Source organism: Aquarana catesbeiana, linkage group LG07 (genome assembly GCF_042186555.1).
Source record: "Aquarana catesbeiana isolate 2022-GZ linkage group LG07, ASM4218655v1, whole genome shotgun sequence".
Lineage (NCBI taxonomy): Eukaryota > Metazoa > Chordata > Amphibia > Anura > Ranidae > Aquarana > Aquarana catesbeiana.
The window spans coordinates 344,243,086-344,270,493 of record NC_133330.1 but is presented as its reverse complement, the minus strand read 5'-3'; the positions used below and the strand labels follow the sequence as shown (position 1 = coordinate 344,270,493).

General features: G+C 48.4%; 1 long non-coding RNA gene across 2 annotated transcripts in view; it reads left to right on the top strand.

Moving 5' to 3' along the window:
• Positions 1-286: 286 nt before the first annotated feature.
• The window catches only part of LOC141102597 (uncharacterized), an 81,000-nt gene continuing 53,878 nt past the window's right edge, over positions 287-27,408 (top strand). For both annotated transcript variants that reach the window (XR_012235171.1, XR_012235170.1), the window contains exon 1: positions 287-730. This is a non-coding gene — a long non-coding RNA (uncharacterized lncRNA). The remainder of the gene's footprint in view (positions 731-27,408) is intronic.

Sequence of the window (27,408 nt, the reverse complement as noted above, 5' to 3'; positions counted from 1 at the left end):
ACCATACATGTCACCACCATACCTGCACCCCCCTCCCCCCCATGTCACCACCATACCTGCACCCCCCTCCCCCCCATGTCACCACCATACCTGCACCCCCCTCCCCCCCATGTCACCACCATACCTGCACCCCCCTCCCCCATGTCATCACTATACCTGTTCCCCCCCATGTCACCACCATACCTGCACCCCCTCCCCCCCATGTCACCACCATGCCTGCACCCCCTCCGGCCTAGTCACCACCATGCCTGCACCCCCTCCAGCCTAGTCACCACCATGCCTGCACCCCCTCCGACCTAGTCACCACCATGCCTGCACCCCCCAGGTCACCATCATGCCTGCACCCCCAAATCACCACCCTGCCTCCACCCTTCCCCAAGTCAGCCTGTAACACCCCAAGTCACCATGCCTCCACCCACATACCTCTCCCCACTTGTCACCACTCTTGAGGAGATGTAGCTAGACTGCAGCCAACACTCCATCTGCAGCCAACACTCCGCTGGGGACACCTGACGTAAGAAGCACTCCGCTGGGACACCTGACGTAAGAGGCACTCCGCTGGGGACACCTGACGTAAGAGGCACTCCGCTGGGGACACCTGACGTAAGAGGCACTCCGCTGGGGACACCTGACGTAAGAGGCACTCCGCTGGGGACACCTGACGTAAGAGGCACTCCGCTGGGAACACCTGACGTAAGAGGCACTCCGCTGGGGACACCTGTTGTAAGAGGTACTGTACTGAGGACACCTGATGTAAGAGGCACTGTACTGGGGACACCTGTTGTAAGAGGCACTGTACTGGGGACACCTGATGTAAGAGGCACTGTACTGGGGACACCTGATGTAAGAGGCTCTGTACTGGGGACACCTGATGTAGGAGGCACTGTCCTGGGAACACCTGATGTAGGAGGCACTGTCCTGGGGACACCTGATGTAGGAGGCACTGTCCTGGGGACACCTGATGTAGGAGGCACTGTCCTGGGGACACCTGATCTTAGAGGCACTGTCCTGGGGACACCTGATCTTAGAGGCACTGTCCCGGGGACACCTGATGTTAGAGGCACTGTCCCGGGGACACCTGATGTTAGAGGCACTGTCCCGGGGACACCTGATGTTAGAGGCACTGTCCCGGGGACACCTGATGTTAGAGGCACTGTCCCGGGGACACCTGATGTAAGAGGCACTGTCCCGGGGACACCTGATGTAAGAGGCACTGTCCCGGGGACACCTGATGTAAGAGGCACTGTCCCGGGGACACCTGATGTAAGAGGCACTGTCCCGGGGACACCTGATGTAAGAGGCACTGTCCCGGGGACACCTGATGTAAGAGGCACTGTCCCGGGGACACCTGATGTAAGAGGCACTGTCCCGGGGACACCTGATGTAAGAGGCACTGTCCCGGGGACACCTGATGTAAGAGGCACTGTCCCGGGGACACCTGATGTAAGAGGCACTGTCCCGGGGACACCTGATGTAAGAGGCACTGTCCTGGGGACACCTGACGTAAGAGGTACTGTCCTGGAGACACCTGACGTAGGAGGTACTGTCCTGGGGATACCTGACGTAGGAGGTACTGTCCTGGGGACACCTGACGTAAGAGGTACTGTCCTGGGGACACCTGATGTATAAGGCACTGTACTGGGGACACCTGATGTAAGGAGGCACTCTGCTGGGGGCACCTGATGTAAGACGTACTGTACTAGGGACACCTGATGTAAGAGGTACTGTACTGGGGATACCTGATGTAAGAGGTACTGTCCTGGGGACACCTGATGTAAGGAGGCACTCTGCTGGGGGCACCTGATGTAAGGACGAACTCTGCTGGGGGCACCTGATGGCATCTGGTGGCAGTTGACACGCTCAGGGGTCCCACTGATTCTGCATTATGGTGAGTTGAATAATTTCATTCTATATTACAATGTAATAATAGAAATAATGCACTTCAATCATCCTGACACCATAACAACCATGGTGCCGGGATGATTGAAGCGCTAACACCAGGTCTTTTGAGTATCTTTATCTGCTGATTGTTAAACTCTGGAATACACATTGCTATTGTGGTGTAGGATCTGGGTCTGCTGTCCCTCCATTCCTCTCCCTCTACCCCCCTTTCCCCCTTTCCCTCTCCATCCCTCATTCATGTCAGACTCTAACCAGACCCCTTTTGAGCCACACCCATTTAAGACACGCCCACTATTTCACGTAAACCACGCCCATTTTCTGGCACGGCACATTTTTTCTTTTCCCTATGCTACGCCTACAAATGCATGCCACGCCCCTAATTATAGTGTGACTCCGCCTACAGCCAAAAAAGTGTCCCAAAATTTTTTTTACAATGTTGGCAACTATGCAGTTATATGATGACACTGTACTGTACTGGTGACACCCTGATCTCCTCACACCAGTTATAGGATGACACTGTACTGTACTGGTGACACCCTGATCACCTCACACCAGTTATATGATGACACTGTACTGTACTGGTGACACCCTGATCACCTCACACCAGTTATATGATGACACTGTACTGTACTGGTGACACCCTGATCACCTCACACCAGTTATATGATGACACTGTACTGTACTGGTGACACCCTGATCACCTCACACCAGTTATATGATGACACTGTACTGTACTGGTGACACCCTGATCACCTCACACCAGTTATATGATGACACTGTACTGTACTGGTGACACCCTGATCACCTCACACCAGTTATATGATGACACTGTACTGTACTGGTGACACCCTGATCACCTCACACCAGTTATATGATGACACTGTACTGTACTGGTGACACCCTGATCACCTCACACCAGTTATATGATGACACTGTACTGTACTGGTGACACCCTGATCTCCTCACACCAGTTATATGATGACACTGTACTGTACTGGTGACACCCTGATCACCTCACACCAGTTATATGATGACACTGTACTGTACTGGTGACACCCTGATCACCTCACACCAGTTATATGATGACACTGTACTGTACTGGTGACACCCTGATCACCTCACACCAGTTATATGATGACACTGTACTGTACTGGTGACACCCTGATCACCTCACACCAGTTATATGATGACACTGTACTGTACTGGTGACACCCTGATCACCACACACCAGTTATATGATGACAATGTACTGTACTGGTGACACCCTGATCACCTCACACCAGTTATATGAAGACACTGTACTGTACTGGTGACACCCTGTCTTCCTCACACCAGTTATATGATGACACTGTACTGTACTGGTGACACCCTGATCACCTCACACCAGTTACATGATGACACTGTACTGTACTGGTGACACCCTGATCACCTCACACCAGTTACATGATGACACTGTACTGTACTGGTGACATCCTGATCACCTCACACCAGTTATATGATGACACTGTACTGTACTGGTGACACCCTGATCACCTCACACCAGTTATATGATGACAGTGTACTGTACTGGTGGCACCCTGATCACCTCACACCAGTTATATGATGACACTGTACTGTACTGGTGACACCCTGATCACATCACACCAGTTATATGATGACACTGTACTGTACTGGTGACACCCTGATCACATCACACCAGTTATATGATGACGCCGTACTGTACTGGTGACACCCTGATCTCCTCGCACCAGTTATATGATGACACTATACTGTACTGGTGACTCCCTGATCACCTCACACCATTTATATGATGACGCCGTACTGTACTGGTGACACCCTGATCTCCTCACACTAGTTATATGATGACACTGTACTGTACTGGTGACACCCTGATCTCCTCACACCAGTTATATGATGACACTGTACTGTACTGGTGACACCCTGATCTCCTCACACCAGTTATATGATGACACTGTACTGTACTGGTGACACCCTGATCACCTCACACCAGTTATATGATGACACTGTACTGTACTGGTGACACCCTGATCTCCTCATACCAGTTATATGATGACACTGCACTGTACTGGTGACACCCTGATCACCTCACACCAGTTATATGATGACACTGTACTGTACTGGTGACACCCTGATCACCTCACACTAGTTATATGATGACACTGTACTGTACTGGTGACACCCTGATCTCCTCACACCAGTTATATGATGACACTGTACTGTACTGGTGACACCCTGATCTCCTCACACCAGTTATATGATGACACTGTACTGTACTGGTGACACCCTGATCTCCTCACACCAGTTATATGATGACACTGTACTGTACTGGTGACACCCTGATCTCCTCACACCAGTTATATGATGACACTGCACTGTACTGGTGACACCCTGATCTCCTCACACCAGTTATATGATGACACTGTACTGTACTGGTGACACCCTGATCACCTCACACCAGTTATATGATGACACTGTACTGTACTGGTGACACCCTGATCACCTCACACCAGTTATATGATGACACTGTACTGTACTGGTGACACCCTGATCACCTCACACCAGTTATATGATGACACTGTACTGTACTGGTGACACCCTGATCACCTCACACCAGTTATATGAAGACACTGTACTGTACTGGTGACACCCTGATCACCTCACACCAGTTATATGATGACACTGTACTGTACTGGTGACACCCTGATCACCTCACACCAGTTACATGATGACACTGTACTGTACTGGTGACACCCTGATCACCTCACACCAGTTATATGATGACACCGTATTGTACTGGTTACTAGGGATGAGCCGAACACCCCCCTGTTCGGTTCGCACCAGAACCTGAGAACGGACCGAAAGTTCGCACGAACTTTAGAACCCCGTTAAAGTCTATGGGACTCGAACTTTCCAAATCAAAAGTGCTAATTTTAAAGGCTAATATGCAAGTTATTGTCCTAAAAAGGGGATGAGGACCCGGGTCCTACCCCAGGGGACATGTATCAATGCAAAAAAAAGTTTTAAAAAACAGCCGTTTTTTTCGGGAGCAGTGATTTTAATGATGCTTAAAGTGGAAAAAAAAGTGAAATATTCCTTTAAATATCGTACCTGGGGGGTGTCTATAGTATGCCTGTAAAGTGGCGCGTGTTTCCCATGCTTAGAACAGTCCCTGCACAAAATGACATTTTTAAAGGAATAAAAGTCATTTAAAACTGCTTGCAGCTTTAATGTAATGTCGGGTCCTGGCAATATGAATGAAAATCAGTGAGACAAACGGCATGGGTACCCCCCAGTCCATTACCAGGCCCTTTGGGTCTTGTATGGATATTAAGGGGAACCCTGCACGCAAATTAAAAAAAGGAAAGGCTTGGGGCCCCCAGGCCCTATATACTTTGAACAGCAGTATACAGGCGGTGCAAACAAGACAGGGATTGTAGGTTTGTTGTTAAGTAGAATCTGTTTGTAATTTTGAACTGATACATTTTTAAAGTGTAGCTCCAGCAAAAAAAATCTATTTTTAAGCTTTTTGGAAAACATAGGGAAGGGTTATCACCACTGTAACATTTGTTTTGCTGTCTGTGCCCCTCTTCAGAAGATTTCACCTCACTTTCTGTCCCAATAACAAATGTTTTTTGACAATTTGGGTTTTTTTAGTGAAACAAGGATTGGTGATAAAGCATCCCATATTAACTCTTACAGGAGAGAATCTCCCTTCCTAGGGGTAGATTTCATCTCACTTCCTGTTGTCTCCTTTCGTTTGCAAGTAGGAGTCTTTTGTAAGTTGCATGTTTGAAAGTAGGAGCCTGCCCTATATACTCTGCAGAAATTGGAGCTTTAGGTGTTGGTGTTGCCACAACACTGTAAGCCCTCACAGTTACTCTCGATGGGCGCAGGAACGGGCCCTGCTGTGAAATATTAGATCAAGAATTGTAATTACATGCACCTGTTGAACAGGGGCAGAAAAATTGGGCCTTAGGCACTGCTGCCACCACACTACAACCCCTCACAGATGCTAGAGTTGGAGCGCAGGAATGAGCCCTGCTGCAAAGTATTGCATCAAAAATTGTGATTATACGCCCCTGTTAAACAGGGGCTGAAAAAAGTGGGCCTTGGGCTCTGGTGCTGGTGCCACAACACTGCAACCCCTCACAGATACTCTAGTTGGAGCGGAGGAATGAGCCCTGCTGCAAAGTATTCCATCAAAAATTGTAATTATACGCCCCTGTTAAACAGGGGCAGAAAAATTGGGCCTTAGCCACTGGTGCATAACAGTATAGTCACTCAGCATCAGCATAGGCAGTCTTGAAGGAATCTCACATTAAAAAAAAAAATATTGGGTTACATCAGCATCAGGTGCTTGGTAGCTGGTGATCCAAGACTGATTCAGTTTTATGAAGGTCAGCCAATCGACCGATTTGGTGGACAGACGCACCCTGTGATCGGTTGCAAAGCCTACAGCAGCACTGAATGTGCGTTCCAAAAAGGACGCTGTATGCAGGACAGGCCAGTAGCTCAATTGCAAACTGTGCAAGCTCTGGCCAGTGATCCATCCTCAAGACCCAGTAACCCAGAGGATTTTCGATGGGAAAGGTGTCCAAGTCAGATCTTGCCCCTAGGTATTCCTGCACCATGTAAAACAGACGCTGGCGATGCATGCTGGAACCGATCATACCTTGGGGCTGCGGACTAAAAAATTGTCTGAACGCATTGGTCAGATGGCCACCTTCTCCACCGCTCCTTCTGTGACTGACCGAAGCCTCAGCAACACATTGTCCAGGAGGACCAGGAAATTGTAACCCCCCAGGCTCTGGAAACGCGTTGCACAAACCGTTCTGCAGGGCCTCCAGAAGATGTTTCATCCTCTGATCCCTCTGCAACGGCAAGATAAGGTCCGCAACCTTACCCTTGTAACGTGGATCAAGAAGGGTTGCCAGCCAGTAATGATCCCTCCCCTTGATACCACAAATACGAGGATCCTTCCGCAGGCTTTGCAGGATCAGGGAGGCGATGCAGCGTAAGTTTGCTGAGGCATTCGGTCCAGAGTCCTCTAGGTCACTAAGGACAACATGATCTGCAGCCACCCAGTCCCAGCCACGTACAAGTCCATGGGTTTCTTCGGACTGTCAATGATCCCTTAAAGACTGCTGCTGATGCTGAGTGCCAGGCTCCACCTCCATGCTGACACAATTCTCCTCCTCCTCCTCTTCCTGTGTGATCGACGGGCATGCAAGAACACTGTCTGGATAAAGGGGGCCTTGAGAGGTAAGGAAGTCCTCCTCTTCCTCCCTCTGTTCTGCCTCAAGTGCCCTGTCCATTATTCCACGCAGCGTGTGCTCCAACAGGTGGACAAGAGGGACAGTGTCACTGATGCGTGCACTGTCACTGCTCACCATCCTCGTGGCCTCCTCAAATCTTGACAGTACAGTGCATGCATCCCTGATCATAGCCCACTGGCGTGGGGAAAAAAAACAAGCTCCCCTGACCCTGTCCTGGTGCCATAGTCGCACAGGTACTCATTGATGGCCCTCTGCTGCGTGTGCAGCTGCTGCAGCATGGCCAACGTTGAGTTCCATCTGGTGGGCATGCCACAGATTAGGCGGTTCTTGGGCAGGTTAAATTCCTTTTGGAGGTCAGCCAACTGAGCACTGGCATTATATAAACTGCGGAAATGCACACAGACTTTCCTGGCCTGCCTCAGGACATCCTGTAAGCCCAGGTACCTGCCCAAGAACGGCTGCAACACCAAGTTAAGGACATGAGCCAAACAGGGCACATGGGTCAGTTGTCCCTGTCGGAGGGCGGAGAGGAGGTTGGTGCCATTGTCGCAAACCACCATTCCTGGCTTAAGCTGGCGTGGCGTCAACCACCTCTGAACCTGTCTCTGCAGAGCTGACAGAATCTCTGCCCCAGTGTGGCTCTTGTCCCCCAAGCACCCCAGCTCAAGCACCTCATGGCATCTTTTTGCCTGCGTGCTTGCGTAGCCCCTTGAATGCCTACGGAGCAGAGGAAGAGGCCATGGAGGAAGAAGAAAAGGAGGGGGGGGGGGGGGGGAGAGAGGTGTGGCAGAATCACCACTAGTAGAATTTTGGAGGCGTGGTGGCGGAACAACCTCCAACACTACTACACCCTGTCCTGCATCCTTCCCAGCTGCCAGAGGGTCACCTAGTGTGCGGTGAAAGATAGGTAACGTCCCTGTCCATGCCTGCTGGACCATGGGTCAGCGGTAATATGCACCTTACCGCTGACCGCCATGTCCAGCGAGGCCAAGACATTGCCTTCCACATGCCGGTAGAGAGCCGGAATCGACTTCCGTGAGAAAAAGTGGCGTTTGTGGAATGTGCGGTTCCTCAGTGGCAGGTTCCCAAACTCAAGGAAGGGGGCAGAGTCTACCAACTGAAAAGGCAGCAGTTGACGTGCTAGCAATTTAGCCAAGCTAGCATTCAACCGCTGGGCATGTGGACGGCTGGGAGCGAACGTCTTTCGGCGGTGCAGCAGCTGGGGCAGGGATATTTGCCTGGTACAATCTGACGTTGGTGTACCGATAGCAGATTGCCCACAAGTACTTGGCTGTGACACACCTAATTCAACACCTTCATTCCTCTCAGTGCAGGTTTCAGAGAGGACTGAAGGTATAGTGGGGTTGGAGATCCCAGCTGATGAGGAGCAAGGAGAGGTCCTTTTTGTTCTTTGGTGTGGGTCTTCTAGGTACGCTTGCCATCAAACTGCATGGCAGGTCGACATATGTCTGGTCAAGCATGTGGTGCCCAAGCGCGTGATGTTTTGGCCACGCAAGATACGCTTGAGACATATGTTGCAAATAGCAGCAGTGCGATCTGATGCACTCATCTCAAAAAAGGCCCACACCAAAGAACTTTTGGAATAACGTGCAGAGACAGCATAAGCTGGCCCCTGGAGGGCATCCTGCCTCGTTGGAGATGTGCCTCCTCCTACTCCTCTCTCCTATCAAGCACCCACATGGAGTCAGTGACTTCCTCATCATCCCCTCCCTCCTCATCACTGGAGCAAAGCTGGCAGTATGCTGCAGCTGGGGGAACATGGCTGCCAGATTGCTGTCCTTTTTGGGCACCCCCTTTCTCTGGGCTCTCGTTACTGCCTTCCTCTAGCTGGGTACCATCATCGGAGCCTTCAAAACGCTGGGCATCCTCCTGGAGCATGTACCCAACACTGTGGTCAAACAGTTCGGGGGACTCCTCAGGAGGACATGGTGGGGCTAGGGAAGGAGTGACTGATGCCATTGAGCTGAGGGAAGAGGCCGCGTTGGCAGCTGCTTTACCAGACAAAGTATCCTGAGCCTGGGTGAGAGAGGATGAGGAGGATGAGGACGGCTTGGTCATCCACTCTACAAAGTCTTCGGCATGTTGCGGCTCAACATGGCCAGCTGCTGAAAAAAAGGACAAGCGTGTCCCACGGCCACGTTCTGATGAGGATGCACCGTCTCCACGACCAGCACTGTTACCTCTAGACACAGAGCCTGCTTGCCCTCTTTTATTGGCTTGTGACTGTCTGCCTCTCCTTGTTGGCCTTCCAGACATACTAATGGCCTGCAGTGAGATGTAGCTGCACAAAGCTTGGATGTATATATATACTGATTATACTGCAGCTAGCAGAATCAACTGCCTGCCTGTAGTATTATTAGTATGAGAACACCAGCAATTGTCTTCAGGTAGCTTTAGGTGCACACTGTGCAGAGGACACAGTACACTAACTGTAAATACTGCAGCTGCCTGCCTGTGGTACTAATAGGATCAGAAGAACACCGCCAATTTTCTTCAGGTAGCTTTAGGTGCACACTGTGCAGAGGACACAGTACACTAATGCCCTGTACACACCGTCGGATTTTCCGACAGAAAATGTGCGATTGGAGCTTGTTGTCGGAAATTCTGACCGTGTGTGTGCTCCATCGGACTTTTTCCATCGGAAATTTCTGACACACAAAGTTTGAGAGCAGGCTATAAAATTTTCCGACAACAAAATCCGATCGCGTCAATTCCGACCGTGTGTGGACAATTCTGACGCACAAAGTGCCACTCATGCTCAGAATAAATTCAGAGACGGAACAGCTCGGTCTGGTAAAATTAGCGTTCGGAATGGATATAGCACTTTCGTCACGCTGCAATGTTTTAAATAGTTTAATGCAGCGCACTCTCTTCTTCTTTATAATGCTAGTTATAATGAAGTAGTTTTGCTGCTCATATTCACACAGAGTTCTTACAAACTTCTTTCTTTATTATTTATCGTGATTTCATAAATATAATATTTTTATTTGTCACATCTACCGAAAAAAAATTTTTTTTGATGTTTTTAGATTAAATAATTATTTTGGGATTTTTTTAACGCCTGATCTTGTGTTTTTTTTTTTTTTTTGAACTCCAGAATATTTTTGGGTGTGTTTTGTGTGTCAAGTTACCACAACACCATTATTATCTTGTATTATTTAATCTCAAGGAGATTGCTTGCTGTTGGTGTCTCTTGTTAATTTCACATTGTGTTTTTGAAGTGTACCTGCCTCCTCACAAACAAACTGTCCTTTTTGAATGAAAACACACATAGGCGAGTATAATAAATCAAACCAAAAATTTATTAAGGGGTCATAACCAAAGAAAGAGGGATGCAACGCTGGATAAACAGCAGAAACTGGCGAAGCCTTTGGCCCCCAGGGCACACATCAATTATTTTCCTGCAAAATTGGTGGCCTGAGGAGTCCTTATATAAGGGAGTACAATCTGGTCCAGAAGTCCAAGAGATCCAGAACAGCAGCAGATGACATGTATGTCCCCAGGCTGTGGTCATACAAGAGCCTGCATCTTTTGCCAGACCAGACTGAACCCAGGGCCATCACTCTCTGGTCTTCCTTCAACGCTTCCTTCCTGGCTGTGGCTCTGCTGTTGGAGGTGTGGCAGTAGGAGGAGTAGGACCTGGAGGAGGAGGAGGAGGAGGACCTGGAGGAGGAGGAGGAGGAGGACGAGGACCCTGGGTGAGCTCACAAATGTGGCTTTGGCATGTGAGTTGGCCCCTCAACCCCTTATTTAGTGCTTCTAAAATGAGAAACTCACATAAGAGGCGTTGGCCCTCCTTCATTTGCTGCATTTTGCAGGCTGTCAGCAAAATCCTCTTCCACACTGTGGGGTGTTCTGAGGGCCTCAGTAGCCTTCCAAAATAGGCCAATTGCAGCCTCCTCTAGGTTACTCCTCTTCCTGCCACTTTTTCTTTGAAGGCGGAGGGGAGGGACCTGGGTATCGGGCAGCCTACTCAGCCGGCCACCTCCTGGCTGAGACTTTCCTGTGTATGAAAAAGGGACATCATTTTAGTTTTTGGTTCATCAATCACAATCATAAATTAGGAATCCAACCTAACATCTATTTAACATCATTAATTTGACAACCAGAAATATTTAGAAGAATGCTATACCTGGCTCAAGCTGGGCTCCTCCACATGTTGTTGCCTGGAAGGCCCAGGTTGGACGTCAGAAGCCTCAGCTGAGGGGGACGGAAGTGTGGAAGGAAGATTGGAGAGTGATGACTCGGGTTCAGTCTGACCTGCCAGAAAATGCAGCCTGTCATAGTACTACAGCCTGGGCAGATAAATGTCATCTGCTGCTCCTGATCTCGGGGAATCCTGGACCTTCTTGCGCTCCCTTAGATAAGTGCTCCTCAGGCCACCAATTAAGATCTTCAAATAGGGGATGTCTGCCGTGGGGATCACCGGCTTCACAATTTCCAGCAATTGATCCAGCGCTGCCTTCCTCTTTGTTTGGTTCTTATAATGTGGGTGGTTTACCTGCCACAGACAGGGCAGCTCCCTGAACATATCAATGAATATGGTTATAAAGTCCTGATCCTTCAATATATCCATTTTCTATGCAAGACACAACACAAGACAAACCCTAATGTCAGGCTCTGCTCTCCTGATCTTGTCCTAATATAGGCCTCAATCTATAAGCAGTATAGGCCCAAGTTTAAATGTTACCTTCGTTATCACGATTGGCGCCTGCGATACTCCTTCCTCCACTCACAGATCGTACGTACTACGCACGCGTGTTACGCTTTATATACACTGCGCATGCGTGAAACTCCGCCCCCCCTGACGTTCTTTCTAGTCTATTCCCTGCCCCTTCTCGTTCGGCGCAGTGGGGGAAGAGCACATGGCGGATACAGAGCAGGTGTCTGATAATTACACCAACGAGGTGAAGGAGGAGGAAAGCCCGGAGCCAGAAACGTCACGATCCCGGAGGAGACGATTTAAGGCCTCAAATATGTCCTTTGGGGAAATGTTGGTGATGGTGGACATCTTGAAAAGGACCGACTATGACGGCAAGTATGGACCTTACCCCAACCCCAATGTCAGAAAGGCCAAGATCATGACTAAAGTTGCGAAGAGTCTGCAGCATAATTTTGGGGTACGTCGATCCAAGGATCAACTGAGGAAGCTGTGGTCGGACCTCAAATTAAGGGAGCACGATCAGTATAGAAGGATCAGGAGAGTGCTGTAAAAAAGTAAGTAGTTGTCCTGTGTTCCTATTCGTTATTTTTATAACATTCGTGCTGCTCCATGTGCTTTTCTTTACTGTTGTACAGTTTAAAATGTCAACTTTCATGTTCATGGGCACATTATTAGTTCGTAGGAAACATTGTTCGTTCGACCAATAAAACACCATGTTTTGTCCAGATGCATTTAAATACATTTTTTCTGGTCTACTTCTCTTAAAATAATTTTGTTGTCTAGATGGGTTGGTAACTAGATTGAAATGCAAACTAGATTCTGTGTAAGGAGAGGACACTCAGCAGCTGTTTACACATCGGGACGCTGGAGCACTAGTGTGGGACACAAGAACACCCTTTTTATTAGGGGGCCACACAGGTGCTACAGTGCATGCTGGGGAGGTAAGTGAAGGCAAATATGTATGAAGGACAAAAAAAACCTCATAAAAATCCAGCATGCATGAGGACAAAGGAGTCATTCACAGCATATTCCAATCATGGTCATTAGGGAATGAGGAAAGAAATACAATATATTATCAAACATTCTATACAATAAAATGTGATATTAAAGGATAAATCTTACCTTCATATACTCCTTCTGCAGGACCTGGATGATGGCAGAACAGGTCTCTGGGATAATGATTCCCAGAGCCTGGGGGGAGATGCCTGTCGAGAACTTGAGGTCCTGCAGGCTTCTCCCCGTCACCAAGTACCGCAGGGTGGCGACCAACCTCTGCTCCGGAGTGATGGCTTGCCTCATGCAGGTATCCTGCCTGCTGATATAGGGGGCCAGCGAAGCCAACAAACGGTGAAACACGGGGTCCGTCATCCTGAGAAAGTTCCTGAAATCATCAGGATTATTCTCACGGATCTCACGGAGCAAAGGCATATGAGAGAACTGGTCACGCTGAAGCAACCAATTCTTGGTCCATGAACTCCTCCCCACCCTGTTCATGGACTGGACTTGTGTCAAGGTCAGGACCCCAACACCAAGCCCCCGCACAGCACGAACTCTACGAGGAGTACGCATACGCAACATGGCTAGAAAACGGTCGGCTGCTCAGAACGAAGTAACAGAACGCACTGAAGAACAGCAAGGCCTGTGAAGAGCGACCTGAAGAACAGTAACGAATGAACAAGAACACAATGACAAGTCAATGAGAACTCGCTGCACTGAAGAGCAGATACAAACCCACAAGCACAAACTGAACGGCAGAAAACGATCTGAAAACCACGAGTCTGAAAAAGCGCAAATCGTCTCTCACCAAACTTTTACTAACACGAGATTAGCAAAAGGAGCCCAAAGGGTGCCGCGCTTGGTTCTGAACTGCCCTTTTATAGTCTCGTCATACGTGGTGTACGTCACCGCGTTCTTGGCGTTCGCAAATTCCGACAACTTTGTGTGACCGTGTGTACGCAAAACAAGTTTGAGCCAACATCCGTCGGAAAAAATCCATGGATTTTGTTGTTGGAATGTCCGATCAATGTCGATCGTGTGTACGGGGCATAAGAATACAAATTTATCCGAAGTTACGAATTATCCAAAATAACGAATGCCGCATCTAAACGAATAGAATGTAACAAATTAATAATAAATAATAAAAATAAAAACTTTTTATTATCATTTATTATTATTTTTCGATCCGTTCCATTTGTTTAGATGCGGCATTCATTATTTCGGATAATTCATAATTTCGGATTAATTCGTATTCGTTACGCTCACTAACAGCCAAATTTGAAAGGGAATTCCAATACCTATAATTTGATAGTTAGTTATTATTAGTTAGTTAATTAATTTTTTAGAATTTTCGGATTTTCATCCTTTCAAATTTTTGTTTTTTTTTTCTTGAAAGAAAATGACTGGGTAACCAGTCATTTGACTATAGGCTGGACGGGACTGTTCTAGATCCGGCTGGACCAGGGCGCCGCCCCCTTAATCCATGCACCCGGCCCCCTAATCTACATGCAGGGTGCCGGACGCATGGATTCCAATGAGTTTTTTTTTTGTTTTTGAAGCACATGATTAAAACCAGAGGCTCTAATTGGCTTAAAAAAGGGGGGGGGGCTCTATTCGCTAATGTCTTACTGCTTCTCCTCCCGGCCAATCAGGAAGCGGGTCCTGAGACCCGATTGGCCACAAGTCCTAAGTCCTGATTGGCTGGGAGGACAAGCGACCGCCAGGACTCGGGAGGAGACGTGGGGAGGGGAGGAGCCGACGATGCCACGACCTGGATGGGGTAAGTGCAGGGCTGGCAGGGGGCCTGGTGGGTGATTGATGGGCGAGCGTATTATTATGTGTAAATATATAAATTTATGAAATTTATGAAGAATTATTTATTATAAATTATATTATTATTTTATATAATTATTATAAATGATAAATTATAGTATTATTATATATTATTATTATTATTATAAATTATACATTTATGAAGAAAGATTATTCATTATAAATTATATTATTATTATATATAATTATTATAAATATTAAATTATAGTATTATTATATATTATTATTTTAAATTTATGAAGAAAGATGATATATTTGCTAAATTTTATAACAAATAAAGAAAAACGCATTTTTTTTTTCAAAATATTCTGTCTTTTTTTGTTTATTTAGAAAAAATAAACCCCCCCGGTGGTGAATAAATACCACCAAAGGAAAGCTCTATTTGTGTGAAAGAAATTCTAAAAATTTCACATGATAACAGTGTAGCATGACCGCGTAATTGTCATTCAAAGTGTGACAGCGCTGAAAGCTGAACATTGGCCTGGAATGGGGGGGGGGGTGTTGGGGATTGAAGGGGTTAAATAGCTGCATCCTCGGCTACGCCATCCAATGAAGGACAGTTGTGGCCCCCGGAGGTGACATAATACACATCAACCCCCGCATTGGTTCCCAGGCTGTACATTGTATTTTGTATCCAGTCCCAAGGTGAGAGGCTGCAGCAGGGGGCCCATCTGTGTCAGACATTTGTGAACACAGCCAAGAACTGCAGAGGCATCAGGATTTAAATGGCTCTCTGAGCCGGCGTCTGAGTTCCAGGAAGTAGAGGGTGACCCCCGGATGTTGCCTGAGCAGAGATGGCGACGGCCTCCTGGAGAGAAAAAAACCTCAATATTGCACTAACTGTGAGTGGTATAATTCACCCGCTGTGTGACAGAGCTGTGTAAATCTCAGGACTGGATGGACAGAAATCCAGATCCTTTGGCAGATAAACCCGCTCCCACATACGTATTTCATCTATTTAGGTCTTTCCTTGGAGACCCATTTACACCCATCATCCATTCATTAACCCGTTCTGTACCGGGCACTTACCCCCCCCCCCCCCCTCCTGCCCAGGCCACTTTTCAGCTTTCAGCGCAGTCGTACTTTGAATGACAATTACACGGTCATACAACACTGTAACCATGTGAAATTTTTATCGATTTCTTCGCACAAATAGAACTTTCTTTTGGTGGTATTTTATCACCTCTGGGTTTTTAATTTTTTCCTTCAAAATTAAAAAAAAAAAAAAATCTTTGTTTCTGTCATTAAATTTTGTAAGTAAGTAATTTTTCTCCTTCACTGATGGGCACTGATGAAGTGGCACGAATATGCCACACTTATGGGCACTGATATGTGGCACTGATGAGCACTGATGAGGTGGCACTGATGAGGAGGCACTGGGCACAGATAGGTGGCACTGGTGGGCACAGATAGGCAGCATGGATAGGCGGCACTGATGGGCAGCAGTGATGGGCAGCAGTGATGGGCAGCACTGATAGCCAGTGCTGACTGGTATCACTAATGGCCACTGATTGCTGGCACTTTTGGGCACAGATTGGTGGCAATTGTGGGCACTGGTTGGCACTGATTGCTGGCAGTGGTGGGCACTTAATTGTAATCAGGGTATTAATGATCAGTGCCCTGATTACATCCCTAGCTGTCCCCTGTGAGGAGATGTCGCTGATCGGCTCTCCTCTCCTCACACTCTGTCAGTGTGAGGCGAGGAGCGCTGATTACCGGCATTTCCATGTTTACATGTGACTCGCTGTGATTGGACACAGCCAATCACATGGTTAAAGAGCCACGGCCACGGCTCTTTACACAGATCGGGGTAGGAAACGTCATGGCCGCGATGGGGCGAGAGAGCGGTCGTTCTGGGAGGCCATCATATGAAGTCCACCCAGAACAAGAGCCGCACCGCCCAGCCGCCATATGACGTCCACCCAGAACAAGAGCCGCACCGCCCAGCCGCCATATGACGTCCACCCAGAACAAGAGCCGCACCGCCCAGCCGCCATATGACGTTCCACCCAGAACAAGAGCCGCACCGCCCAGCCGCCATATGACGTCCACCCAGAACAAGAGCCGCACCGCCCAGCCGCCATATGACGTTCCACCCAGAACAAGAGCCGCACCGCCCAGCCGCCATATGACGTCCACCCAGAACAAGAGCCGCACCGCCCAGCCGCCATATGACGTTCCACCCAGAACAAGAGCCGCACCGCCCAGCCGCCATATGACGTTCCACCCAGAACAAGAGCCGCACCGCCCAGCCGCCATATGACGTTCCACCCAGAACAAGAGCCGCACCGCCCAGCCGCCATATGACGTCCACCCAGAACAAGAGCCGCACCGCCCAGCCGCCATATGACGTTCCACCCAGAACAAGAGCCGCACCGCCCAGCCGCCATATGACGTTCCACCCAGAACAAGAGCCGCACCGCCCAGCCGCCATATGACGTTCCACCCAGAACAAGAGCCGCACCGCCCAGCCGCCAAATGACGTTCCACCCAGAACAAGAGCCGCACCGCCCAGCCGCCATATGACGTTCCACCCAGAACAAGAGCCGCACCGCCCAGCCGCCATATGACGTTCCACCCAGAACAAGAGCCGCACCGCCCAGCCGCCAAATGACGTTCCACCCAGAACAAGAGCCGCACCGCCCAGCCGCCAAATGACGTTCCACCCAGAACAAGAGCCGCACCGCCCAGCCGCCATATGACGTTCCACCCAGAACAAGAGCCGCACCGCCCAGCCGCCATATGACGTTCCACCCAGAACAAGAGCCGCACCGCCCAGCCGCCATATGACGTCCACCCAGAACAAGAGCCGCACCGCCCAGCCGCCATATGACGTCCACCCAGAACAAGAGCCGCACCGCCCAGCCGCCATATGACGTCCACCCAGAACAAGAGCCGCACCGCCCAGCCGCCATATGACGTTCCACCCAGAACAAGAGCCGCACCGCCCAGCCGCCATATGACGTCCACCCAGAACAAGAGCCGCACCGCCCAGCCGCCATATGACGTTCCACCCAGAACAAGAGCCGCACCGCCCAGCCGCCATATGACGTCCACCCAGAACAAGAGCCGCACCGCCCAGCCGCCATATAACGTCCACCCAGAACAAGAGCCGCACCGCCCAGCCGCCATATGACGTCCACCCAGAACAAGAGCCGCACCGCCCAGCCGCCATATGACGTTCCACCCAGAACAAGAGCCGCACCGCCCAGCCGCCATATGACGTCCACCCAGAACAAGAGCCGCACCGCCCAGCCGCCATATGACGTTCCACCCAGAACAAGAGCCGCACCGCCCAGCCGCCATATGACGTTCCACCCAGAACAAGAGCCGCACCGCCCAGCCGCCATATGACGTCCACCCAGAACAAGAGCCGCACCGCCCAGCCGCCATATAACGTCCACCCAGAACAAGAGCCGCACCGCCCAGCCGCCATATGACGTCCACCCAGAACAAGAGCCGCACCGCCCAGCCGCCATATGACGTTCCACCCAGAACAAGAGCCGCACCGCCCAGCCGCCATATGATGTCCACCCAGAACGAGAGCCGCACCGCCCAGCCGCCATATGACGTCCACCCAGAACAAGAGCCGCACCGCCCAGCCGCCATATGACGTTCCACCCAGAACAAGAGCCGCACCGCCCAGCCGCCATATGACGTCCACCCAGAACAAGAGCCGCACCGCCCAGCCGCCATATGACGTTCCACCCAGAACAAGTTAACCCCTTCCCTGCCAGTCACATTTATACAGTAATCATTGCAATTTTATAGCACGGATCGCTGTATAAATGTGAATGGTCCCAAAAATGTGTCAAAAGTATCTGATATGTCCGCTGCAATGTCACAGTCATGATAAAAATCACAGATCGCCGCCATTACTAGTAAAAAAAAAATAATAAAAATGCTATAAATCTATCCCCTATTTTGTAGACGCGATAACTTTTGCGCAAACCGTTCAATTTACGCTTATTGTGTTTTTCTTATTTTATCAAAAATATGTAGAAGAATACATATCGGCCTAAACTGTGGGAAAAAATTGTTTTTTTTTTTTTTTAAAAATTGGATATTTATTATAGCAAAAAGTAAAAAATAATGCTTTTTTTTTTCAAAATCATCGCTCTTTTTTGTTTATAGCGCAAGAAAATAAAAAACGCATCAAATACCACCAAAAGAGAGCTCTATTTGTGGGGGAAAAAATGATAACAATTTCATTTGGGTACAGTGTTGTATGCCTGCGCAATTGTCATTCAAAGTGGGACAGAGCTGAAAGCTGAAAAATGGCCTGGGCAGGAAGAGGGTGAAAGTGCCCAGTATTGAGGTGGTTAAAATGCATTATTTATCTATCAAAATGTGTTTTCCCAGTGCGAAACCTTTCATCCAATCTCTAAATGGCTACATTTGTAAATTTCAAAAGCCAATATAAAGAAATAGTAGAGGTAAAAAAAAAAAAAAAACACTTGTGGGTTTAACTAAATTTTTTTGGTTAATTCCCCTTTAAGGGGGTGTGGCAAGGGGCGAGTCCTATGCCTACATCCCTTTGCTAATAGGTGTCCCTCATTCCCATCTCAATAAGTTGGGAGGTGTGTTAAGGTGAATAACCTCTCCACTCCTCCTCCAGACTCTGGGTCCACGATTTCCAAATCAAATGCAAAATTTTCACCAGAGTCTGGAGGAGGAGTGGAAAGGCACAGAATACAAGTTGCATGAGGTCCAGTGTGAAATTTCCACAGACAGTGATGATTTGGGGAGCCGTGTCATCTACTGGTGTTAGTCCACTGCGTTTTATCAAATCCAAAGTCTGCGCAGCCCTCTATCAGGAGATTCTAGAGCACTTCATGCTTCCCTCTGCTGACCAGCTTTATGGAGATGCTGATTTCATTTTCCAGCAGGACTTGGCACCTCCCACACTGCGAGAAGTACCAATACCTGGTCACAGTGGCAGCTGGTGAAGTTTTAGGATGGGGGGTGCCAGACCCCCCCCCCCCCTTGCTTTTTAGACCGCTTCCACTTTTCATAACCCCCACCTCTTATAGAATCCACCCACTCCGTCCCCTGTATTCCACTTGCTTTCACCCATAGTGTCAGGAGTATACAGCTCAGCATCACAGGACAGAGTATACAGTTCGGCATCACAGGACAGAGTATACAGCTCCGCATCACAGGACAGAGTATACAGTTCGGCATCACAGGACAGAGTATACAGCTCCGCATCACAGGACAGTATACAGCTCGGCATCACAGGACAGGGTATACGGCATCACAGGACAGAGTATACAGCATCACAGGACAGAGTATACAGCATCACAGGACAGAGTATACATCATCACAGGACAGAGTATACAGCATCACAGGACAGAGTATACATCATCACAGGACAGAGTATACAGCATCACAGGACAGAGTATACAGCTCGGCATCACAGGACAGAGTATACAGCTCGGCATCACAGGACAGAGTATACAGCTCGGCATCACAGGACAGAGTATTTGGCATCACAGGACAGGGTATATAGCTCGGCATCACAGGACAGATTATACAGCATCACATTACAGAGTATACAGCATCACAGGACACAGTATACAGCTCGGCATCACAGGACAGGGTATATGGCACGGTATCACAGGACAGGGTATACGGCTTGGTATCACAGGACATGGTATACGGCCCGGCATCACAGGACAGGGTATATGGCTCGGCATCACAGGACAGGGTATACGGCTCAGCCTCATAAGACAGGGTTTACTGCTCGGCCTCACAGGACAGGGTATACAGCTTGGTATCACAGGACATGGTATACGGCCCAGCATCACAGGTCAGGGTATATGGCTCGACATCACAGGTCAGGTTATGCAGGTATACATAATCTGTCCTGTATACAGCTAGCTATATACACACACCTTCCTTCCTGTATATAGAGAACTTCCTCCATCACTGACGGCAGATATACATCATCTGTCTTGTATATAGCTATATATACAGTAACAGGACAGATGATGTATATCTGCCGTCAGTGGTGATGGAGGAAGGTCTCTATATACAGGAAGGAAGAAGGTGGGTGTATATAGCTGTATACGCTACACAGATATTTACAAATTGTGAGTACATCTGTCCTGTGTAGTGTATACAGCTATATACACCCACCTTCTTCCTTCCTGTATGTAGAGAGTCTCTATATATAGGAAGGAAGAAGGTGGGTGTATATAGCTGTATACACCACACAGGACAGATGTACTCACTAACACCCTGCTGCTCCAGTGCCCAGTCCAGCCGGGCACCACTCATCCTCCTTGGCCTGGGCCCAGTCTTCAGTGTGCACTGTCTGAGTAGAGACTGGAGAATGAGTGCGAGTCGATCAGGGAAGTGTGTGCGGAGTGGAGGGGCGGATCGCGGCTGTCAGAGGCGGACATTGTCAGGAGAGAGAGACTGAGTCCTGCGGCACACTTAAATTAGCCTTACCTTGCCTGGAATCACGCCGCTCAGCTGAGCTCAGGCTTTCCTAATCCACCACGCGTTGGAAACTCGCACAGTCGGTCGGACTCAGACAGTCCACAGCAAAGTGAGCCGGGAAACCAGAAGTGGGGTGCCGCAAAAAGTACCGCCCACCGTCCTCTGGTCCCTGCCAATAAAAATAAAGCACAGGAGGCCAGAGACAAATCATTGGAGAGTGGGAGTGTTTGCGGGCGCATCGCTTCCTCCCCGGACACTCCCAAAACACGGGCAAATCAGCTGATTGCAAGCTGGGAAGCTTCCCATAGATCGCTGTGTGTCTGGCGCCTTGATACTCCTAACCACTTCACGTAAATTAACGTGACTGTATGTCGGTACTTTGACGTTAAATACTGGGGTTATCTGCTACCCTAACCCCAGTATTTTCAGGAACGATGTGCGTTTCTCTTTAAGATAAAAAGTGGTCTCTGCGGCGGATTCAGTGGTCTTTGTGGGGGAGTATGGGTGTAATATTCCTGCTGGGGGGGTATGGGTGTAATATTCCTGCTGGGGGGAGTATGGGTCTAATATTCCTGCTGGGGGGAGTATGGGTGTAATATTCCTGTTGGGGAGGTATGGGTGTAATATTACTGCTTGGGGAGTATGGGTGTAATATTCCTGCTGGGGGGGGGGAGTATGGGTGTAATATTCCTGCTGGGGGGGGGGTATGGGTGTAATATTCCTGCTGGGGGGACTATGGGTGTAATATTCCTGCTGGGGGGGGGGTATGGGTGTAATACTCCTGCTAGGGGGAGTTTGGGTGTAATATTCCTGCTGGGGGGAGTATGGGTGTAATATTCCTGCTGGGGGGGGGTATGGGTGTAATATTCCTGCTGGGGGGAGTATGGGTGTAATATTCCTGCTGGGGGGAGTATGGGTGTAATATTCCTGCTGGGGGGAGTATGGGTGTAATATTCCTGCTGGGGGGGAGTATGGGTGTAATATTCCTGCTGGGGGGAGTATGGGTGTAATATTCCTGCTGGGGGGGGGTATGGGTGTAATATTCCTGCTGGGGGGAGTATGGGTGTAATATTCCTGCTGGGGGGAGTATGGGTGTAATATTCCTGCTGGGGGGAGTATGGGTGTAATATTCCTGCTGGGGGGAGTATGGGTGTAATATTCCTGCTGGGGGGAGTATGGGTGTAATATTCCTGCTGGGGGGGGGTATGGGTGTAATATTCCTGCTGGGGGGAGTATGGGTGTAATATTCCTGCTGGGGGGAGTATGGGTGTAATATTCCTGCTGGGGGGAGTATGGGTGTAATATTCCTGCTGGGGGGGGTATGGGTGTAATATTCCTGCTGGGGGGAGTATGGGTGTAATATTCCTGCTTGGGGGGTATGGGTGTAATATTCCTGCTGGGGGGAGTATGGGTGTAATATTCCTGCTGGGGGGAGTATGGGTGTAATATTCCTGCTGGGGGGAGTATGGGTGTAATATTCCTGTTGGGGAGGTATGGGTGTAATATTTCTGTTGGGGGGGTATGGGTGTAATATTTCTGTTGGGGGGGTATGGGTGTAATATTTTTGCTGGGGGGGAGTATGGGTGTAATATTCCTGCTGGGGGGGGGGGTATGGGTGTAATATTCATTCTGGGGGGAGTATGTGTGTAATATTCCTGCCGGGGGGAAGTATGGGTGTAATATTCCTGCTGGGGGGGGTATGGGTGTAATATTCCTGCTGGGGGGGTATGGGTGTAATATTCCTGCTGGGGGGAGTATGGGTGTAATATTCCTGTTGGGGAGGTATGGGTGTAATATTTCTGTTGGGGGGGGTATGGGTGTAATATTTTTGCTGGGGGGGGTATGGGTGTAATATTCCTGCTGGGGGGGGGGTATGGGTGTAATATTCATTCTGGGGGGAGTATGTGTGTAATATTCCTGCCGGGGGGAAGTATGGGTGTAATATTCCTGCTGGGGGGGTGGCTATGGGTGTAATATCCAATCACCCCAGCGGGGCAATGCGCATATGGATATAGTCACTGCGACCAATTTGCCACGATATCTGTTATGGTTGTTCCAGAAGCACACCTCTGACTTCAGATAGGTAGGGGGTGATTGGATTTGGTGAGTGGGGACCCTTGAGGGGGAGCACAAAAGTCACCTAAGGATACTGCGAGCACTCAAGTCACCATTAGATTTTTTGCCATATATCTGAACATTGCCGGACTCACACCTCATATGAACTGTCATTCCTTCATCTATATGTGAACCCAATTTCCACCAATGTAACGGACTCATACATGCCTTTGAAGTGTGACCTCACGTTGGTACTCTGGCATATTTCATGCATCAGGGTATTATGTTTGGAATCTCTGACATGATATTCTTGGTTGTGGTTTATTTTATTCTTACTGGGTTATAGGGATTTTCACTTTGTCAGTTGGCTGCACTACTACCAGGCACTCATTATTTGTTGCATTATATAATTATGTTTCATCTTTTGGCTATGTAGCTGCCGGGACCTACATGCCACTTATTCACTTTGTGTATGCACATATATCACATAACCATAGGACGTGCTTCGTGGCTACCCTATAGGGGCTATCCTGCACGGCAGTTTATTCACATTTTTTAAAAGGTGCAACTGGTTCCTGTTATCATATATATTTCACACACACTTCAATACATAAGATATTGATACCGTATCCCAGGTTGGGTTGTTTATGTATTGTGTATCGTTGGGCCCAGTCTTCAACCTTTCAACCTTTTCCCACAATGATCGCTGCTGGTGGCTATAGCCGCTGGTAGTGATCGCATGCAAAATATCAGACAGGCTGTACCCGATCGATGGATCAATGTCAGTACCACCAGCCTGCCCATAGATGGATTGAATCTCGACAGGTCCCCTGCTGAACCGACCGAGATTCAATCCATCTAAGGCCGGCTTAAGTTCCTGTGCACTGAGCTGAGATCTCAAAAATCCTTATCAGCTTTCTCATCTATTGTCTGTAAACTACAAAGCAACACCCCTCTATGCACTAGAGATAAGGAGAGGTGCAGGTGTTTTTAGTTCTAATCAGGAAGGCAGGCTAGGGTGACAACACTTCTTCTCCACAGAGGCAGCGAGTGTGTGTTGTCACCCCAGGACAGGAAGTGGGTTAGTGGCGGGATCACCATGTAAATGAAAGCAGGTCTAAGCTGTGTGCCTGACACATACACAATAATTATCACCAAGAATAAACAGAATCCATTCAGACAAGTCCCCAGACCATGTGATTGTCTCCAGACCATGTGATTGTCTCCAGACCATGTGATTGTCCCCAGACCGTGTGATTGTCCCCGGATCATGTGATTGTCTCCAGACCATGTGATTGTCCTCGGACCATGTGATTGTCCCCGGACCATGTGATTGTCCCCGGACCATGTGATTGTCCCTGGACCATGTGATTGTCCCCGGGCCATGTGATTGTCCCCGGACCATGTGATTGTCCCCGAACAATGTGACCATGCGATTGTCCCAGTACATGTGATTGTCCCTGGACCATGTGATTGTCCCCAGACCATGTGATTGTTCTCAGACCATGTGATTGTCCCCAGACCATGTGATTGTTCTCAGACCATGTGATTGTTCTCAGACCATGTGATTGTCCCCAGACCTTGTGATTGTTCTCAGACCATGTGATTGTCCCCGGATCATGTGATTGTCCCCGGACAATGTGACCATGCGATTGTCCCAGACCATGTGATTGTCCCCGGACCATGTGATTGTGCAGCGACCGTAAAGTCACAGACAAATGTGAGGATTCTGTACATAACATACGTTTTATATGTATGTGCAGTAAAGAAGAACCTGGGGCTGACCCCCCCCCCCAATGTACATGGACTCCTCCATTATTCGTATACTTACCATATCTGGTGTAAGCGGTGATGGTGATATTCCTTTCTCTACCTCCGTCCAGTTGATTGTGTTGAAGAATGGGTGACTTCTGATGTTATGAAGAATTCACGTTTTTCTGGGTCAACCTTTAAGAGCTGTAAAGGAGAAAGAAATACGATAAGAAACCACAATAGCGATATGTGAACAGTACAACACCCATTTTAATATTGGATTCTGACAGTGACGTATTTCAACTTCTGTGATGTTGCTTTCAATCCCCCTACTATGTCATGCTTGGATCGGGTCGTAGAATGGTACTTTATTGTGTAATATTGGATCGGGTCGTAGAATGGTACTTTATTGTGTAATATTGGATCGGGTCGTAGTATGGTACCTTATTGTGTAATATTGGATCGGGTCGTAGTATGGGACCTTATTGTGTAATATTGGATCGGGTCGTAGTATGGTACCTTATTGTGTAATATTGGATCGGGTCGTAGTATGGTACCTTATTGTGTAATATTGGATCGGGTCCTGGCATGGCACCTTATTGTGTAATATTGGATCGGGTCATAGTATGGTACCTTATTGTGTAATATTGGATCGGGTCGTAGCATGGTACCTTATTGTGTAATATTGGATCGGGTCCTGGCATGGCACCTTATTGTGTAATATTGGATCGGGTCATAGTATGGTACCTTATTGTGTAATATTGGATCGGGTCGTAGCATGGGACCTTATTGTGTAATATTGGATCGGGTCGTAGCATGGTACCTTATTGTGTAATATTGGATCTGGTCCTGGCATGGCACCTTATTGTGTAATATTGGATCGGGTCGTAGCATGGTACCTTATTGTGTAATATTGGATCTGGTCCTGGCATGGTACCTTATTGTGTAATATTGGATCGGGTCGTAGCATGGGACCTTATTGTGTAATATTGGATCGGGTCGTAGTATGGTACCTTATTGTGTAATATTGGATCGGGTTGTAGCATGGTACCTTATTGTGTAATATTGGATCGGGTCATAGCATGGTACCTTATTGTGTAATATTGGATCGGGTCGTAGCATGGGACCTTATTGTGTAATATTGGATCGGGTCGTAGCATGGGACCCTATTGTGTAATATTGGGTCGGGTATTTTTAAAGAAAAACTGAGTATTTCACAAAAAATCAAACAGATTTCTGGCAGTGAATTGTTATGAAGAATATATAAATAAAATGATCTTTCGCTGCCATTCACTGCGCTGCACCTGCGGGTCAGTGTGATAGCAGCTTATAGTTGTTATCCCTTTTATAGGTGCTAATATGCCCATTGTATGTGTTGTTTAATACACCGACCTCCCTTTTCCTCTTCCAGCTTCTGCTGGCATCGCTCTCCAGGCTGCTGGAAGGAGGAGAGCACTTGTTATCACTCTGCCTGGGACCAGGGCCGCTGATAAGGCAGTACAGCCATCCTTCCTGTATTGGGCCCGGGCCCCATCACTTCAAAAAGGGGGGCCCAGGCACCTGCTGAGCTGGAGGGCCGGCTGTACTGCCTTATCACTGACACTTGTGGATCTAGTGTAGCTGAGGCTGCAGAGAAAGGGATGAATATCTGTTCTCAGTCCCTTTTCTCTATCTCAAATGTGAGACATCAGGGGTCTGTTTAGACCCCTGATATTTCAACCAAAGCTCCCCCACCCCCCAACAGGGCAGTTTAACAAAAATTGTAAAAAAATAAATAAAAAATAGAATTAAAAAAGAATCATTTTAAAAACATTATGAACTTGTTCAAATGTTTTATATTGGAATGGTCGGGGTATACAGTGGTGCTTGGAGAGTGGCAAGTGGAGTATATAGGACAATAGAAATGTCAATATGTGTATCTAGATGGGCCATGGATGATGATACACAATGCCTAATATATTAAACACATTAAAGCCGTTGTCATTGTCCGCTTGGTCATTTTTACCTACAGGTAAGCCTATGATAAGGTACTATAATAAGGCTTACCTGGAGGTAAAATGAATATCTCCTAAACCGGTACGTTTTAGGAGATATTCACCTTGCATGCAGCCGCTGACGTCATGCGGCATGCGGAGTGAAGGTCCGGCGTATCGTGATGGAACTTGTGGAAACGGAGGGCTCCCGCGTGCATGCGCAGGAGTGACTCCACCGCAGCTCCGGCCACTCACAGCACCAGAGCCGAGAACCCGGAAGAAACGCCGAGGGAACATGTCAGCTCCCTCAGCGGTGACCGGCGGCCCAGTGGGAGCTTCGTTCTAAGGTAAGTATTTCATAATGAGTTATGCCGGCCATACACGGTTCGAATTTCGAAAGAATTTTCTTTTGAAAACCGTATCTAAGAATTTTCGTAGGAATTTCGCACCATTAGTGGGCTGCAGCAAT